At 40.6% G+C, this 17816-nt stretch overlaps 1 protein-coding gene across 2 annotated transcripts in view; it reads right to left on the bottom strand.

Moving 5' to 3' along the window:
* The window catches only part of frmpd1 (FERM and PDZ domain containing 1), a 95349-nt gene extending 78192 nt beyond the window's left edge, over positions 1-17157 (bottom strand). The window contains exon 1 of one of the 2 annotated variants that reach the window (XM_008114621.2): positions 17056-17157. The gene's annotated coding sequence lies outside the window, so the exon portion shown is untranslated. The remainder of the gene's footprint in view (positions 1-17055) is intronic. The other variant, XM_062971576.1, reaches the window with a different exon arrangement.
* Positions 17158-17816: the final 659 nt, after the last annotated feature.

Raw genomic sequence — 17816 nt, forward strand, 5'->3', positions numbered from 1 at the left:
ATGAAATCATGTCTTCTCACCTACTTAGGAAAATGGGATGGGGGTACCATCTATTAGGAATTGTGGAAGTTGAAGTCCAAAATACCTGGAGGGCCAAAATTTGCCCATGGCTGAAAGTAGAGGCAGAGCAGAGTGGAGGGTGAGTTCTGATGTCACAATGAATGAACGGAGGAAAGGAAGATCATTACGTAAATACTGTCAGCACTCCATATTTGCTGGTGTTAGGGACACAGGACCTCTGAGAAAGTGAATACCTATTTTAATTGTGTTTCTTGGCTGTTGGTCAATAATTTTTTAAAAAGAACTTTTTTTTACTTGAGAGAAAACCTTCTCAGGAATTTCCAAGTCCTCCAGCACAATTCTATGGCCAACTTCAGCTTTGAGTTTTCTTTGTGGAGAGAAAAAGCGGGGTATAATAATCATAATCATAGTCATAATCATAACTTTAGTTATATTTTGCTCTATCTTCCCAAAGGGACTCAGGGCAGCTTCCAACAAAAAATGGCAAACATTCAATACCAAAGACAAAATAAACAGCCCCGCCTAATCCCAAAAGTAAATTCATAACTATAACAAAGTAACATAAATAAAATTAAATAATAATATAATTATAAATAATAATAATAATAATAATATAATTGGACAACCACAACATATCTAACATTAAACATAAACCTAAGTCTAGTCAAGACTAAAAATACATATAAAGCTGTTAAAATTATTAAAGATTAAAAATTATTAAAGCTAAAGTAAGATGCCTTTTTCAATCAGAAGTACTTACACCTGACATTCTAACCCTCCTCCTCTCTATATGCTAGGGAACACAGACGCGTTTTTAGCAGTTTTTAAAAATAAAGAGGGGGGCATTTTTATTTCTTTAGGGAGAGAATTTCAAAGTTGGGGGACCATCATGAAAAAGATCCCCTCTCACACTCCCACCAGCCATGCTTGAGACGGGACCAAAATAAATCCCACTGAATTTCTGGAGACTTGGAAAGTCGGTATTTAAGTTCAATTCATGCAATCAACCTATTATTGTTGAATCAAATAGAAGTGTTTAGGTCTTGGCTTCCTATAACTTGCCAAGAAAGAGGCCCAGGTTGCATACCTCTAAACCTGTCTCTGTTCCCAAAAGGCATCTGAAGCTGGAATGCAATCCTACACGATATTAAGGAAAACTAAGGACGGTCCTTGATAGAGGCCTAAAATGTTAGACCCAGCTGAAGTAGGCTCGCTAAATTAATGGAAACTTGGTAAGTCAATAATGATGTAAATTACACTAATCCCATGAGTTTATTCTAGTTTGGCCCCTACCACTCTCAGTCAAAAACCATTCTGCAGGTAATCCATCTTTTTCCTCTTAATGTTTTGGAGCATGATGCTAAGTAAGAGGGTTGCGTGGGTTAAATTAAAGTAATTCTGAGTCTGTTACTGGCAGTGTTCATACCAAAAGCAGAAGCAGATTTTAAAAGCACTTATATCAATTTTTAAAAATGAGATGGAAAATTTTGCATGGCAGAAATGTCTCTCTGAACTCCTCCAATTGTCTCTATTTGACAGGAGCAGTCCCCGTGAATCCTCTGTGACTCCACTTGGGGAAAACAAGCAGTTGCAGTCCCCCAGTATTTTATCTGTTCTTCCTTGATGATACTTTTTGGAGAGCAAACCTTAAGATCGATACTCATTGTAAGGTTAGGTTTCCTGTAGTTTGTAGTTCTACAAGTGGGAGAGCCAGTATGAAGTAGTGGTTGAAGGTGGACTATCAACTCAGGACATCAGGAATCCCTACTGTAGAAGCCCATGGAGTGGCCCTTGGACAAGTCTTTGCTTCAGAAAACCCCATGATAAGGTAGTCATAAATCAGAAATGACTTGAAGACACAAAACAACAACTTTGTGTGCAGCTGTGTTCTATCTGAAATCCTTTTTTTAGATCTATATCTCTCATAGATTGGATGTATTTGGCAATGGCCTTTTTGCATATTTTCAACCTCTTTTTGGTTGCTTACAGGAAGCACAGTACATCTCTCTCAGTCTATTGTCAAAGTTATACAGGGCACCATGTATGATAAGAAAGAGGACATCTTCTACACTAGCAATATGTGTGTGTGTGTGTGTGTGAGTGAGAGAGAGAGAGAGAGCGAGAGAGCGAGAGAGCGAGAGAGAGACTGAGTCATAGAATCATAGAATAATATACTTATTCTTTACTGGTGGCCAAGCCTTTGCCCAGTAAAGTAATGCAGAACAAGAAATAAATATGGAATATGTGCAATCGACAATTGGAATGGCCTCAATCTACGATTTTGGATTACTGGTATGTGATTTTAATGTTTATATTAAGTGGTTTCAATTCTATGTCCTCAGGTCTAAATGCTTTTTTATCTTATGTTTAATTGTCTTATTGATTTTAATGCATAGCTATATGTTTCTTGTTTAGATTTTATGATTCGGTTTTATATGTATGTTAGACTTTGAATTTTGCCTTTATTACGTTGTAAACTGTTTTGAATCCCCCCCCCCCCCGCCCCGGGTGAGAAAAGTGGTATATAAATACATATAAAAACAGTAAATAAAAACAATAGTTTGAAGAGACCATATGGGCCATCTAATTCAATCCCCTGCCATGCAGGAAAAGCACAATCAAAGCACCCCTGACAGATGGCCATCCAGCCTCTGTTTAAAAACTTCCAGGGAAGGAGTTCTAACACACTTCGAGGCAGAGAGAGAAAGAGAGAGAGGAGATATAAACGGGGAGGTAACATCACTTGAGATTGGTAGTGATACACATTAAGAGAAATGGAAAAATTCCCAAGTGACCATTAAACGCTTGAAAATGCATGTGTGTTTTTGTCTAAGTCCAAGATGTAGGGCCAAAGAGCATGCCTGAAAAATGTACCTAAACAGAATACTCTGTCAGATTATGGAAGCCAAGCAAGGTTAGCACTGGTTGATACTTGGATGGGAGATCACCAATGCATACCATGTACCATTAGGTAGATTTTAAAACAAGGGAACTGACAAAATCACCTCTGAGTATTTCTTGCCTAAGAACACCTTATAGAATTCATGGGGCGAACACAAATCCACAAGCGACTTGAACATACACAGGTTGCAGTGTGTGTCTTACAGCATTTCTGACTTACGGCGATCCTACGCTCATCCTATAATAGAGCTTTCTTGGCAGGATTTGTGATGTATTTGTCTTTGTCTTCCTCTGAGGCAGAGAAAGTGTAACTTGTCCAGATTACTCAATGGGTTTCCATATTTGAGCAGGGATTTCATCCTGCTCTTCAGAGCTGTAGTCCAACAAACCACAAAGTACGTCAACTGTATTGAAGGAGGAAAAACCTGTATCCCCACTTAGATTCACAACATCAGTTTTCTGTTTTCATTCAACTCTTTACTTTTAAAAACAAAAATAAAAGTACAACATAAGAACAACTATCAGGTCACGTACAATGAAAAGTGTACTCAAACATCTGTTTAGGAGACTGTTGGTGGATAACATACTGTGTCCTTCCTTTTGTTTTCCACTCTGATAATTTTTCTCAGAGACTGTTGGCAAGCACGTAGTTTGAAAATTAAAGCTGTTGTTGTGTGCATGCATACCATGCATGCATGCCATTTTTAGGCAGGTGCAGCACCTCAGTCCAGATCACTGCTTCTTATACTGTGGGTCCCAACCCCAGATGGGGTCCCCTTTGCTCAATGTTGGGGTCATGAAAAATTTAGCAGCAATAAAAGGATTTTGAATGCCATCTGTTTACACACACCTGTTAGCAAAAACATGTAGAAAATGCTTCAGCTGTACTTCATAAAAAGGAAAATCAGACTGTTTAGCAAGCCTTGCAAACACCAATTTATTACACTATGTAACACCATTTTTTGTTTCTGGGTCATAAATGTCATTTCCTAATTGGTTCTATCATAAAAACATGAAAAAAGTCTATTACACTACAAAAACTTTATTTTTACGAGACATCCTGCAGCACATTTTGCTATAGTTTTTCTATTAATATCTCATAGAGTCTCAACCTCTTTAACATATTTTGTGGCAGCCACAAAAATGAAGTTTCTGGAGTATAACAACTACTTTCAAAGTAAGTACCACACAATTAAACGGGAGATGACACTTTCAAACAAGGAACAGAACATTTTTCAAATGTGGTTACATAGTGTTATCGGTCAATGTTTGATTTTATACCTATTTTATATACTTATATACCTGGCACCATGTAAACATCTCTCAGTGGAGTCTGGTTCCAAGTGCAAAATGTTTAACAAGTCCTGATTGAGTCCCCCCAGGGAGAAAGGTGGGGTAAAATTATGTAAATAAATAAATAAATAAAAACAAGTCTCCATGGCTGTACACTCCAGTCATGTAGGTTTCATTTTTATAGATTTGATTAATTGTCAATTTGATTTATGTGTTCTGTCTTTATATGTCCTCTTTAGGAATTTCAAAGTTTGCTAGCACCATTTTGCGGTAAACTTCCAATGGAAGTGCTGGAGCACACTGAGGTGCCCTCAGGTTTAAAAATGTTTTTTAATGCAGTTTTTCCTCTTTTGAGTGAGTCCTGCACTATTATCCCTTGCCAAAGAGGAGGGGTTACTGTAATATGTTTTATTTTGCATCAGTTAAAATGTCCAGTTCTAAAATGATATCTTTTCTCTTTTGCAAAGCATAAATAATGTAACATGCCATCTGTAGCCAGCCCTTCAATTTAAGGTCACCAGTCCTTGACACTCTCTTGAGTTCCATAGCATCGATTACACTATGTAACACAGTTTTTGTTCCTGGGTTATAAATGTCATTTCCGATTTGGTTCTATTATAAAAACATGGAAAAGGTTTATTAAACTGCAAAAAATTGCGTTTTATGGGACATCCCGCAGCACATTTTGCAATAATTTTTCAATGAATATCTCATAGAGTTTCAACCAATTCAATATTGTTTGTGGTGGCCACAGTAATGAAGTTCCTGGAGTATAACAATGACTTTCAAAGTAAATACTGCACAATTAAACAGGAAATAACACTTTCAAACCAGGAACAGAAAGTTTTTCAAATTTTGTTACATAGTGTTATTTTAGGTAAAATCTAGTTCTTCTCCTTGAACCTGTGCCTCCTGTTAGCATACTTCCTCATAAACCTTTAATTACTTGCACAACCCAGAGATATAATTACAGCAGTACTCTTCAACCTGATGCCCTCCAGATGTTTTGGATGACATCTCTGAGCACTCTGAGATGATGGGGTTTGAAATGAAAAACAAAATCCCTGCAGGTACCAATTTTGGACTACAAAATCTAAGACTGGCTTTAGTTTCTCCTGGAAAATCCAATAGCAGCTTCCCGGTGAAACTATCCGACACAATTGCAAAGCTTTGGAGTAATTACATTCTTTGCAGAAGTCATTGGCCAGTAGGACATGCTTATCAAATGCTTCATCTTTCTGTCCCTCATCTTTCTGCAAAGGAATAGAGCAGACAGCTACAAGCAATCTGGCATCCAGGCAGGAAGAAAACAGAGCAAGTGGGAGGAAATTACATAAGGCATAATTATAGTGCATTAAGTCTATCAGATCTGATACTAGGCAGTGTACTCACGAAAGAGGAAATTCAGCAGCTGGAGACATGGGGTGCCACTTTATTGTCAATGTCACTCCTGCGCCTTTAATGGCAGTCTAAACACGCCAGAAATTAATATGCCAAAACTTATCTCCAGGTTAGGGAAGTCTTTACTTGTATGTCAGGCTTCTATAAGCATGCAGGAGCAGGCAACGGCACACAGAACTGCCTGTATATCTTGGCACGTAAATGTGTACAGGGTTTCACTATCAAGTCTGAATTGATTCTCACTTTTTAATAACACCGAAGGCTCTGAAATGATGGATTACCTGGCTTTTAGCCAAATTAAATTTAGGTAAATCTATGAGCAAAACCACAATATAGACTCTCCAGGAGTGAAGTGAAAGAAGTAAGTGAGAGAATTTGAAATATAACAAGTCCAACCCCAGTATTATTCATCAATGAAAGGAAAGGTAGATGTTAGTACTTTCCCCATTGTCTATTTGCCAGGAACAAACAAAAAATTTATCCATTTGAATGTAGAGCTCCACCTGTCTCCTGCTCAGTAATAGGAGAGAGGGGCCTAACATTCAGCTGACACTAATGTTCTTCACCCCAAGATTCAGTGACTTAATGGGTAACCATAGAGAGATTTTACTTGCCTTTCTCCCACCTCCGACTTTGCAGAAACAGTCCTTGTGTTTCCCATGGGAAATGAGAATCCTATCCAAGACTGAGCAACACATGTGTAAAGAGACTGGGAAAGAATAGTTTTAATCTAAGCAAGCTATCTTATATTGCACGATCCCTCAGGCATAACTTAATAGTAGTTACAAACTTATTCCACCAAGGTTAGAAACAAAACGTAAGTTCTGATGCAAATAGCTAAAGATTCCTGATCTGTTCATGATATGGATTGTGTTCTGAGTCTCTGAATAATCATGGGAGTCAGGATCCTTTGTCCAGATTATGGGCAAGCTTCTCTGTGGATGGTGAGACAGGAAGTTGGAAGCCTGTATTTCTCCATCAATTCCTTCTTGAAGCACCCTGTTTATGACCTCTTATCTTGGAAGCATCTCAAACATTTCAGACTTTTCACAAGCTGGTCACTCACTCTGGGCAATTGTTTCTTGTAACATCTATCTATAGGTGGCCCCATCATATCATTACCTCTTTGTTCAGCTGGAAGAGAGCTGACACCCCTCAGTGGTGTTGCTCAGAAAATGGGAGACCCATGATCTGATTAAAATTAGTCCTCATTGCTTAGTCATGTAAAGCTTAATCAATTCACCAGTAGAATAAAGAATGCACTTTTAGTGGGGGGATTGTACTGAAAATAGCTCCAGATTTCTCCAAGATCATGAACCTATTGTGGTAGATACAGGAACTTACATTTACTCTGAAAATCCATGCCAAAACAGAGGTAAACCACAAAGAAGCATTTAGCTAATCTCAACGCTAGAAAAAAAAATGCTAGTGACCTTGGCTCTCTTTTGTCTAAATCACTCCGCAAAAACCTTGCTTAGCTATGCTGGAAAACAAAAACCCACACAGCCAAAGTTAGATCAATGCTTTTGGATATAAACATCTGCTTATTTATTACCCATTTAGAAAAGCACTCCAGGTGCAAGAATAAGCATGAGAAAAGACAGGAGGGTACTTTGTGATGTCTATAGAATGCAGTAGTTTACAGGGTCGCATCATCCTTGGAAAATGACTCCCACAAAGCAATGTGCTGGGAGTAAGAAGAGATGTTATTCATCAGACTAAAACAGTATGAATGTTGGGTTGTTGTAGGTTTTCCGGGCTGTATGGCCATGTTCCAGAAGTATTCTCTCCTGACGTTTCGCCCACATCTATGGCAGGCATCCTCAGAGGCTGTGAGGTATGGAGAAACTAAGCAAGGAGGTTTATATATATCTGTGGAAAGTCCAGGGTGAGAGAAGAACTCTTTGTCAGTTGGAGGCCAGTGTGAACGTCAGGAAAGAATACTTCTGGAACATGGCCATATAGCCCGGAAAACATACAACAACCCTGTGATCCTGGCCATGAAAGCCTTCGACAACAGTATGAATATTATCAGTTGTTATGGTATTATAATTATTACAAACAGCATTTAAAAACAATGCTGTTGTGCCTATAATACTCCCAAATATAGACATCCAGTGGGATTTATTAGCCTGGATGTTGGATTAAGCCCCCTTCCACACAGCAGAATAAAATCCCACATTTTCTACTTTGAACTGGAATATATGGCAGTGTGGACTCAGATAACCCAGTTCAAGGCAGCTATTGTGGGATTTTCTGCCTTGATATTCTGGGTTATATGATTGTGTGGAAGGACTCTTAGACTCTGTAGACCTGAATTTAGATCCCTGCTTGGCCATGGCAACCTACTGAGTGACCTTGGGCAAGTCACATACTTTCAACCTCAGAGGAAGGCATAGGAAAAACCTCTCTGAATAAATCTTTAAGAAAATCTCATGATAGATTAGCCTTAAGGCTGCCATAAATCAGAAATAGCTATGCATACAACAACTCTCAAATATAATGTGTTACACCTCGAATGTTAGTAGTGATACAGTACCCTAAGTTCTGCTTGATACCAACACTTCCATGGCTGCACATGGCAGAGGATGATGGATTTGATGAACAAACTGTGTACCACAAAAGTATGTCCACTGCTCCTTAACTTCTCACCAAGGAACTACAGAAGACAGTGTGAAACTTCTGTCACAGAGTATTCAGGAAATATTAAACTATTGTGCTGCTGAACTGCTGACCTGAAGGTTGGCAGGTCGAATTCGCAAAATGGGGTGAGTTCCCACTGTCAGCGCTAGCTCCTGCCAACCTAGCAACATGCAAATGTGAATAGATCAATAAGTATTGCTTCGGCGGGAAAAGGCAAAAGACGCTCCAAGCAGTCATGCTGGCCACATGACCAGGAGGTGACAACGTAGGCTCCTCAGCATGGAAATGGATAAGAGCACCTCCCCCAAGAGCCAGAAATGAGCACCACCTCCAGAAGCTGGAAATTAAAGGAGAAGCCTTTGTCTGTGTATGTGTGTCTCATTGTATTGTAACAAAGCATTGAATGTTTGCCTGTATCTGTTTATATACTGTAATCTGCTCTGAGTCCCTTCGGGGAGAAGGGCAGAATATAAATAAAGTGTATTATTATTAAGGTGCTATCAGGTTTGGTGGGAACTTTAAAGGAGCTCTCAATGGTGCTGAAGTGAGTCTGAGGTTAGGGTTCAGTACCTTGGAGAGCTCATTTATACTAGCCTGTATGACAGCAGATGTACCTTACCATGCAAGGTGCACTTGATGATATATGCTCTTCCTCAATGTTAGCACTACAGGGATCCTGTCCTCTTTTTTATGTTCCCACCCTACACAAAAACTTGAACAACAGAACACTTAAAGAAAATCAATTGATCCTCCATTGGCACATATGGGTGTGCACATGTATGTATATGTATGTTTGTGTGTGTGTGTGCATAAACACCACAGGAAAAATGGTAGGATGAAACTGACTCTCAGATCTTAAGGAAGATATTGAGTAAAAACATGAATTGATATTCTTTTTAATTTATCTTTGAAGAACGAAGCATGGAGTTTCTACATTGCAACATTTAATTCCCCCAAAATGGAACTGATGTCAACTGTTTCTTGAGGAATCCCATTCACTCCTTGTGATCTCATGTTGTTTATTTACACATTTATAATTACAGCTCTCTAGTACAAAGGTTTGGAATTTGGAAATGATCTAGTACAAAAGTACTAGATAAGGTAGCCTACATCATTTCTAAATTACAGTTCTATAAATGCAATCTAAAAACACCAGCCCAGGAGACAGGAACAACCATTGCAAGCAAAAAGATAAAAAATACAGTTTGCCAGATCCAAAAGCCACAAAAAGATTGCTGAAATAAAACATTCTTCAACACCCAGTGAAAAACAGCAAGGTTACAGGCAAACTATCCTTCGTGGAAGAAGGCATTCTAATGTAGAGACATTTTCTGAAAAAGCCTCCATCCTCCTTCTCTCATTTCCAACACAAATCCTAGATGGAACACAATGAAAGAGCTGCTTCTAAGGATGATAGGGAAGAAGGAGTCCCAGAAGTATAGGTTTTAAAGCCATGTCCAGCTTTAAAATTAATCAGCAGCTCTTCCAACTGTGTCTGGAAAAAGAATAGTGACTAATCTGTTGTAATGGTTCAATGTCTGGTTATAACAAACCATCCATTAAGCAGTTACCCTAGACCAGTGGCGCTCAACCTTTTTTTTTGACCAGGGTCCATTTGACCAGGGACCACTCTCCAACATTAGTACTAAAGGGCTTACGAATCAGTTTTTGGTCAACTTTAGATTCGGTTTGGTTATTTAGGGTGCTGATTCAGAAAATTGCATTGGATAGAGCACATCTGCTCTAGTTTCTGATAGAACATATGCCATCCAGTAGTCGCCACCTGCTCGCCCACAGAAACCCATATTTAATAATCTAGAGCTGATGTGGTCTATCCAATGCAATTTTCTGAATCAGCACTCCAAATAACCCCAGGAACAGGCCTAAAAACGAAGACACTAAGGCATCTCTGCTTCCAGGCGCCACATGGAATGGCTCCACTCAGGGGGAGGGAGAAGGAGGAGAAGCAGCAGTCAGGAGACTTGTTGTGCCTTTTGTGGGTAGTCAGCCTCTCCCCTCCTGATATCCCCATTGCCTCGGCATTATAAGAGAGTTTCGCGAGACAACTCTTGTTGTAGTAACTGTGAGGCCGCAAACCATATTTTAGTTCTTGGAGACCACTTGTGGTCAATGGACCACAGGTTGGGAGCCACTGTCCTAGACAATTCTCACTTCATGCAGGGCTTGTTGACCACAGGGAAGGCAGCTATAGCCCAAGACATTTGGAGGGCACATAATTGAAAACACTAGCATGGCATCATTCCATGGACAAACCCCCACCAACTTCCTTGCAGCCAAATGTCAGATCTGCTCAGTAGTGGTGCATGTCAAAATAACCCAGTTTGTCTCAAAGGAGCTACTGGATTCCTTTATGTCTTGTCCTCACTTGCTGCATGTGTAAATTGTCTCAGTAGAAAAGGTTGGTGTTGTAAGGTGTCATTGAGAGGGACAAAAGGTCTTGAAAGGAAAAGGACATAATGACATTATGCTAAATACATGTAGAACTGAGCCATGGTAGAATGATGCTCTGGGACCCAGAGCATCCTCCTACCACTACCCAATTAAGGATGGCTTCATCATCTCACAACCTTCAAAGTGATATTATCATACAAGTTGCCATTTGCTGTTACAGTTAACCAATGAAACTGCAAGTGGGGCAGATTTTGAAAATGGATGGCTGTCCAGATGTTGCCAAACTACAATTCACATAAACCCCAGCCATATGGCCAATGGTTTGAAATGCTGTGAGGCACAATTTATCAAACTATGTAAGGTTGTATAATTCCCATTCCTTCACCATATATAAAATCCTGGCCACAGTTACTTGAAATAAGCCTCCAGAGGACCATATCTCAGACATCATTATGTGGAGCTTAATGCTGACTAAACCTGCCTAGGATCCAGCCAAAAAACCTGGAAGGATGGCTCTCTTGCAGAAGGAAAATGGTACCCTTTGATGCATCCGTTCATATTATATAGAGAATTCAAATCTCTAGAGGCGTTCGCTTTGCAAGAACAATTTAGCCAATCAACACAATTATTAAGGGAGCTCCAAGTGCCAGATCTATTCCTCCCGATTGGAAAATGAGAACATAACCTTCCCTGTAAAATCTGGCATGAAAGAGGAAGCATTTGTTGTTGCCATCATTGTGATTTCAAAGACAAGGCTCCACTGATGCTGTGCTATTTATTATCATTTTATTTTAAAGGGGGCTGAGATGCAAAGTGATCCTTATCTATTAGGAAAGCTTTGCTCCTATGCCTTCAACAGCTGGATAATACATAGATAATTTCATGCAAGGGTGGGAATTCCTGCATCCATCTTCAAGTCCATGTTAGAAAAGATTTCATATGCTTAATATCTGTATTGTCAATCTGCTCTTAAAAATGAGGACAGGGCCAAAGCAACGTAAGGATGGAGAAATTTCAAAGGGGAATTTCCATCCACATTGGCAACGGCAATCTAGAACCAATGCAAAATTTTCTGAGTTGCCTAAGACATTTTGATAACCCAATACCAAGGTGACAGGTTTGCTATTAATGCCTCTGTCCCCCTAGATCAGTGGTTCTCAACCTGTGGGTCCCCAGATGTTTTGGTCTTCAACTCCCAGAAATCCGAACAGCTGGTAAACTGGCTGGGATTTCTGGGAGTTGTAGGCCAAAACACCTGGGACCTGCAGATTGAGATCCACTGCCCTAGATCAAGAGACATGAAGTGAAATCCAATGCTAGACCCTAATAAAATAAATGAAATAAATGTGACTTGTAAAGCATTACTTATATACGTTTCTATTTATATGAATGTAGTTACTTTAATCAGGATGAGAATTGGATTTAACCTATAGTTTTCCATGCATTCGGCGTTGTTTTGGCACCAGAACCAGTGAATTCCACAAATAGCATTTCCCCCCTCATCTGCTCACTGTGGAATACAGTGATAACAAATTAAACAAACAAGGATTTGATGTCTTTTCATTACAACCCAAATTTGCTACCTAAGCCAACTGGCTCCTCTCTGCACAATGGCAGGACCAGCCCTGAACATTTCCACTTGTGGAGATATGTGCTTTTTATACAATTCCTCGTAAGCACACAAACATATAGCTAAAGAATTGGAAAGATGTTAAGTCCTGTTTTTACTAAACAACTGGATTTAAAACAAAAACAAGCTGGGCCTGGTCGCTATATCTTTGTGAAACTAAAATCATTAGCTTGTAAATATTTTATGCCCTTGCTCCCAGCTGGCAGACAGGCACAGCTAAAGTACTTTCAGATCCGCACCTGGGATCTTATTTCTGTAAGTCCAGAAATCACGACACCTTGGCCAGATATTTTATTTAAGAGGGATCACCTTTAATTGCAGTGTTAGGGAAAGACTTATGGCTGGGGCCAGCTTTCCTCCCTTCTGCTTGGCAAATCTGTCTGACTGTCCAAACTCTGTCTTAAATGCAATAATGACAAAGTATGCCATTTCTATATAGTTTGGGGCCACACAAAGGGAGGAGGTACAGTTCTTGGGCAGAGCATTTTAGTTCTTGGGTTCAAATCTGATACATCCAGATATGGCTGGAGAAAATTCCCGTCTGAATTCCTGGGGAGTTTCACCAAGCTACAACTCAGGTTATTTTTAACTATATTCTCCAAAAAAAAATTGCAGGAAGGGTGAGCTACAGTCATCTCTTATTTAGTAACTCCCATCCTCCTTCTCCATCATTAACTATGGTGGCTAGGAAGTCCAACAACATCTGGAAGGCCAAGGAAACTAGAGAACTAGTTGATTAGGGATGTTGCCTGGGGCTGATAGGAGTTGTAGTCCAGCACCACCTGGAGGGCCACTGGATTCCCATAATTATCCAAGTGAGGTCCTGAGAAGCGTATATCCATTAGATTGAATGTCTATCCTTAAGCTCACAAAACTCTAGAATTTGAGGAATCACCACTGGAAAACAAACACCAAACTTGCCCTTAGCATTTTCAAGGACAAGGTTGTTTTTTAAGTGCAGAATGACAAGTGATACCCAAGTCCTGATTAATGGGAATTGGAGTAAAAGGGAGTTATAAGCAGCACAACCCAAGGCAGCTTTGCCCAGGGCCCTTCCACTAACCCAGAATATCAAGGCAGATAATCAATGATATCTGCTTTGAACTGGATTATCTGCCATACAATCCAGTTCAATGTGGATTTTATATAGCTGTGTGGAAGGGGCCACAGAGGAAAGTTCCATTTAAGTGGAATTGAGTTCACTCTCCAGGAAAGTAGAACCAGCGTTTCATTTCTCTTTCTGCACACCCTTTTGCAGGACTACACTACACTTTAGTTTATAGAGCAGAGGTGTCAAACACATTTTCATTGAGGGGCTCATCAAAAGGTCAATGAATCCATGTACAGAGAATCCATGGATATAGAGATCCACTATATTTTTTTAGGTAGTGGTAAATGTGTTGTTCAAGGCTTTCATGTCCCAGATAAGAAACTATCAAGGCCAGCTAACACTTCCCAATAAAGGATGCCCCCAGGCAGGCTTTGAAGTAGCAAGGCTATTCAATGCTAATCAAGCTGGCCGATTGCAACATTCACACTTGCCTCCAACAGACAAGAATTCTTTCTCCCACCCTGGACCTTCCACAGATATATAAACCCCACTTGCCTAGTTTCCAACACACCTCACAACCTCTGAGGATGCCTGTCATAGATGTGGGTGAAACGTCAAGAGAGAATGCTTCAGGAACATGGCCATACAGCCCAGAAAACTCACAGCAACATAGTGGTAAGAGCTCCTTAGTTTTTATCCCAGATGTTATTGAATGATAACTCCCACCACTTTTGATTATGCACCACTGAGGATAATGGGAATTGCAACCCAGCAGCATCTATGGCTCTGAGGTTGGTCAAAAATTAATCAAGGACATTTTAACCTCAGACACAATCTCCACGCGCCTTGTATCTCAATCCAAACTTCATTATCCTGACTCAGCAGAACAAACTGCAGCCTTCCAGATGTTGATGTATCCCAACTCTCATCAACTCTATTCCTGATGTTGAAATATGAGGAATACGGGGATGCAGTCCAGCACTTGGACGACCACATAAAATGACATGAAAGGCCAGATTCGGCCCCAGGACTTAGAGTTTGAAAAGTGTGTTAGCGAGTGTGTGCACCCACTTTAAATTCTTTTGCAGAATGTTGGGGCTTGTAGTGTAGAACCTCTCTTTGGATTTTTTTTCATGTCAGGAGCAACTTGAGAAACTGCGCTTCTGGTGTGAGAGAATTGGCTGTCTGCAAGGACGTTGCCCAGGGGACACTCAGATGTTTTACCATCCTGTGGGAGGCTTCTCTCCTGTCTCCACATGGGAAACTGGAGCTGACAGATAGGAGCTCACCCCACTCCCCAAATTTGAACTGCTGACCTTTTGGTCAGCAGTACTGCCAACACAAGGGTTTAACCCATTGCGCCACTGGGGGTTTCTCTCTGGCTGAGAAGGCTGAACCCCTTCTTAAACTACAAACACCAGAATTCTGTAGGACAATTTAAAGTGGATGCACACTCTATATGCCTACTGTTTAAAGTGTAGTGTGATGACAGAAGCCTCACTGAAGACCTCTCAGAATTAAACTGAGGTGTGAGTGGCGTTTGGGGGCCCTTCTACACAGCCATATAACCCAGAATACCAAGGCAGATAATCCACAATATATGCTTTGAACTAGTGCCCTTTCTACACAGCTGAATAAAATCCTACATTATCTGTTTTGAACTGGAATATATGGCATTGTGGACTCAGGCAACCCAGTTCAAAGCAGATATTGTGGGATTTCCTGCCTTGATATTCTGGGTTATATGGCTGTGTGGAAGGGCCCTGGGTTATCTGAGTCCACACTGCCATATAAACCAGTTCAAAGCAGATAATGTGGGATTTTATATAGCTGTGTGGAAGGGGCCTAGGGCAGGGAGTGGCCGGGTCAGGACAGTTTTTAAGTCCTTGAACCCAGAGCGGGAAATCTGAGGCCCTTCCACTCAGCCATATAACCTAGAATATCAAGGCAGAAAATCCCACATTATCTGCTTTGGACTGGGTTATCTGGGTACACACTGCCATATATTCCAGTTCAAACCAGAAAATGTATACATACTGTATATACAATATAATTTACAATAACTTATAATAATATATTGTATATGCACATAATATTAATAATATTATTTTGTAATACAATATAATACTAATACAGTAATACAATATAATAATATTAATTATCTATATATATAAAAGAGTGATGGCATCACGGCGACCCACAAAACAACAAAACTACAGGCCCTCCAACCTCAAAATTTGACAACACAACCCATCATCCACACCTCTAGGTTGATACAACAAAAAGAAAAGAAAAATAAAGTCCTAATTAGAAAGAGAGGAATAATTGCTTTTATCCAATTGCTGCCAGTTAAAAGGCTAAGCTCCTCCAACATGGTCTCCTAGCAACCCAATAAAAATAATAAAAAAACACTAAAAAATTAATACAATAAAATACTATAATAACAGAAAATAACTAAAAATAATACAAGAAAATAATAAAATATAATAAATAAAAATATAACTTGCAATAAAATTAATAAAAAAATGCAAATAAAGTCAAATAAAAATTACACAATTTTTTTTAACCAATACCACCACCACTTTGCCACAGCAACGCATGGCTGGGCACAGCTAGTATATTATATATTACAAGGGCCCCTGGTGGCAGAGTGCATTAAAGCGCTGAGCTGCTGAACTTGCGGACCAAAAGGTGCCAGGTTCAAATCCCGGGAGCGGAATGAGCGCCTGCTGTTGGCCCCAACTCCTGTCAACCTAGCAGTTCGAAAACATGCAAATGTGAGTAGATCAATAGGTACCGCTCCGGCGGGAAGGTAACGGCGCTCCATGCAGTCATGCCGACCACATGACCTGGAGATGTTTATGGACAACGCCGGCTCTTCGGCTTAGAAATGGAGATGAGCCCCAGCCCCCAGAGTTGGTCACGACTGGACTTAACGTCAGGGGAAAACCTTTCTTATTATATATTACATGAAAGATTATTAATAATATTACAATATATAGATATAGTACAATATGGTAATTTATTTCCAGTACTGTGCTATGCTAATAATATAATACTGTATGTAAATTTAATTTGTAAGCTGCTCTGAGTCCCCTTCGGGGTGAGAAGGGCGGGATATAAATGTATTAAATAAATAAATAATGTGGGATTTTATTCAACTGTGTGGAAGGGGCCACAGCCCTATAATCCCAGAATGTCAAAGCAGAAAATCCTACATTGAGTGTGGACTCAGATAACCCAGTTCAAAGCAGATATAGTGGGATTTTCTGCCATGATCTTCTGGGATATAGGGCTGTGTGGAAGGACCCCGGGGCCCCACCTACATTGCCATATCAATCCGGCAGCGTTAAATCATAGAATCTTGTTCAAAGCAGAGAATCTGGATCCAGAAACTGGATCATATGGCAGTGTAGATAGGGCCTTGGTGCATCCTATGGGAATGCATCCTCCACTGGAGAAATCGATGCAGTTTGTCGTCCCTTGAATGCTAGAGATGGGGTATTACAAGGTCGTTCCCTGCCAAAGTTGGAGGAGCATCACCAACTCCCTATCGAGAGCATCCGACCTCGGAAAGTGCAAAAGCTGAAGGCGCAAACAAAACTCCGGTGGCTCCCTTCCAACCCAAGAAAGCTTTGGCGGATCCGAGAAGGAAGCAAGCCCCCCAGCCGGGGAAGACGCTACTAAAAGTCGCGCCGCTTACCTTGAGGTTGGCCCCAGGGATGCCCCCAGCGTTGGACCTGCTAGCAAGCGGGAAGGAGGTTCGCCCTCCGTTGTGCAGCCTCCGTCCCAGATTGGCGGCAGGTAGGCTGCCGGCTGAGCGCGGAAAGGGGGCGGAGCTAGGTTTCAGGGCAGTAAAGCCACGCCCACCTCGGGATAGCCACGCCCCCTGTCCGGGTGGATGCATCGTCCCTTCCTTAATTAAAGGGAGACGCCTGCCCAAGCTCTGACTTCTTTCAGTAGGAAGTCCTCTTTTTTTGCAAACTCTGGCCCCTTTCACACAGCTGAGTAAAGTCCCACATTATCTGCTTTGTGGGCTCGGATCATCATGGCCATCAGATTGGAAAAAATCAATTTACATCCCCATACCAAAAAAAGGGAAATGCTAAAGAATGTTCAAACTTCCGTACAGTGGCACTTATTTCACATGCCAAGATCCTGTAAGGCAGACTCCAGCAATACATGGAGCGAGAGCTGCCAGATGTCCAAGCTGGGTTTAGAAAAGGCAGAGGAACAAGAGACCAAATTGCCAATATCCGCTGGATAATGGAGAAAGCCAGGGAGTTTCAGAAAAACATCTACTTCTGCTTTATTGACTATTCTAAAGCCTTCGACTGTGTGGATCATAATAAACTGTGGCATGTTCTTGGTGGTATGAGGATACCAAGTCACCTTGTCTGTCTCCTGAGAAATCTGTATAAAGACCAAGTAGCCACAGTAAGAACAGATCACGGAACAACAGAC

Source organism: Anolis carolinensis, chromosome 2 (assembly GCF_035594765.1).
Source record: "Anolis carolinensis isolate JA03-04 chromosome 2, rAnoCar3.1.pri, whole genome shotgun sequence".
NCBI classification, from domain to species: Eukaryota; Metazoa; Chordata; class Lepidosauria; order Squamata; family Dactyloidae; genus Anolis; species Anolis carolinensis.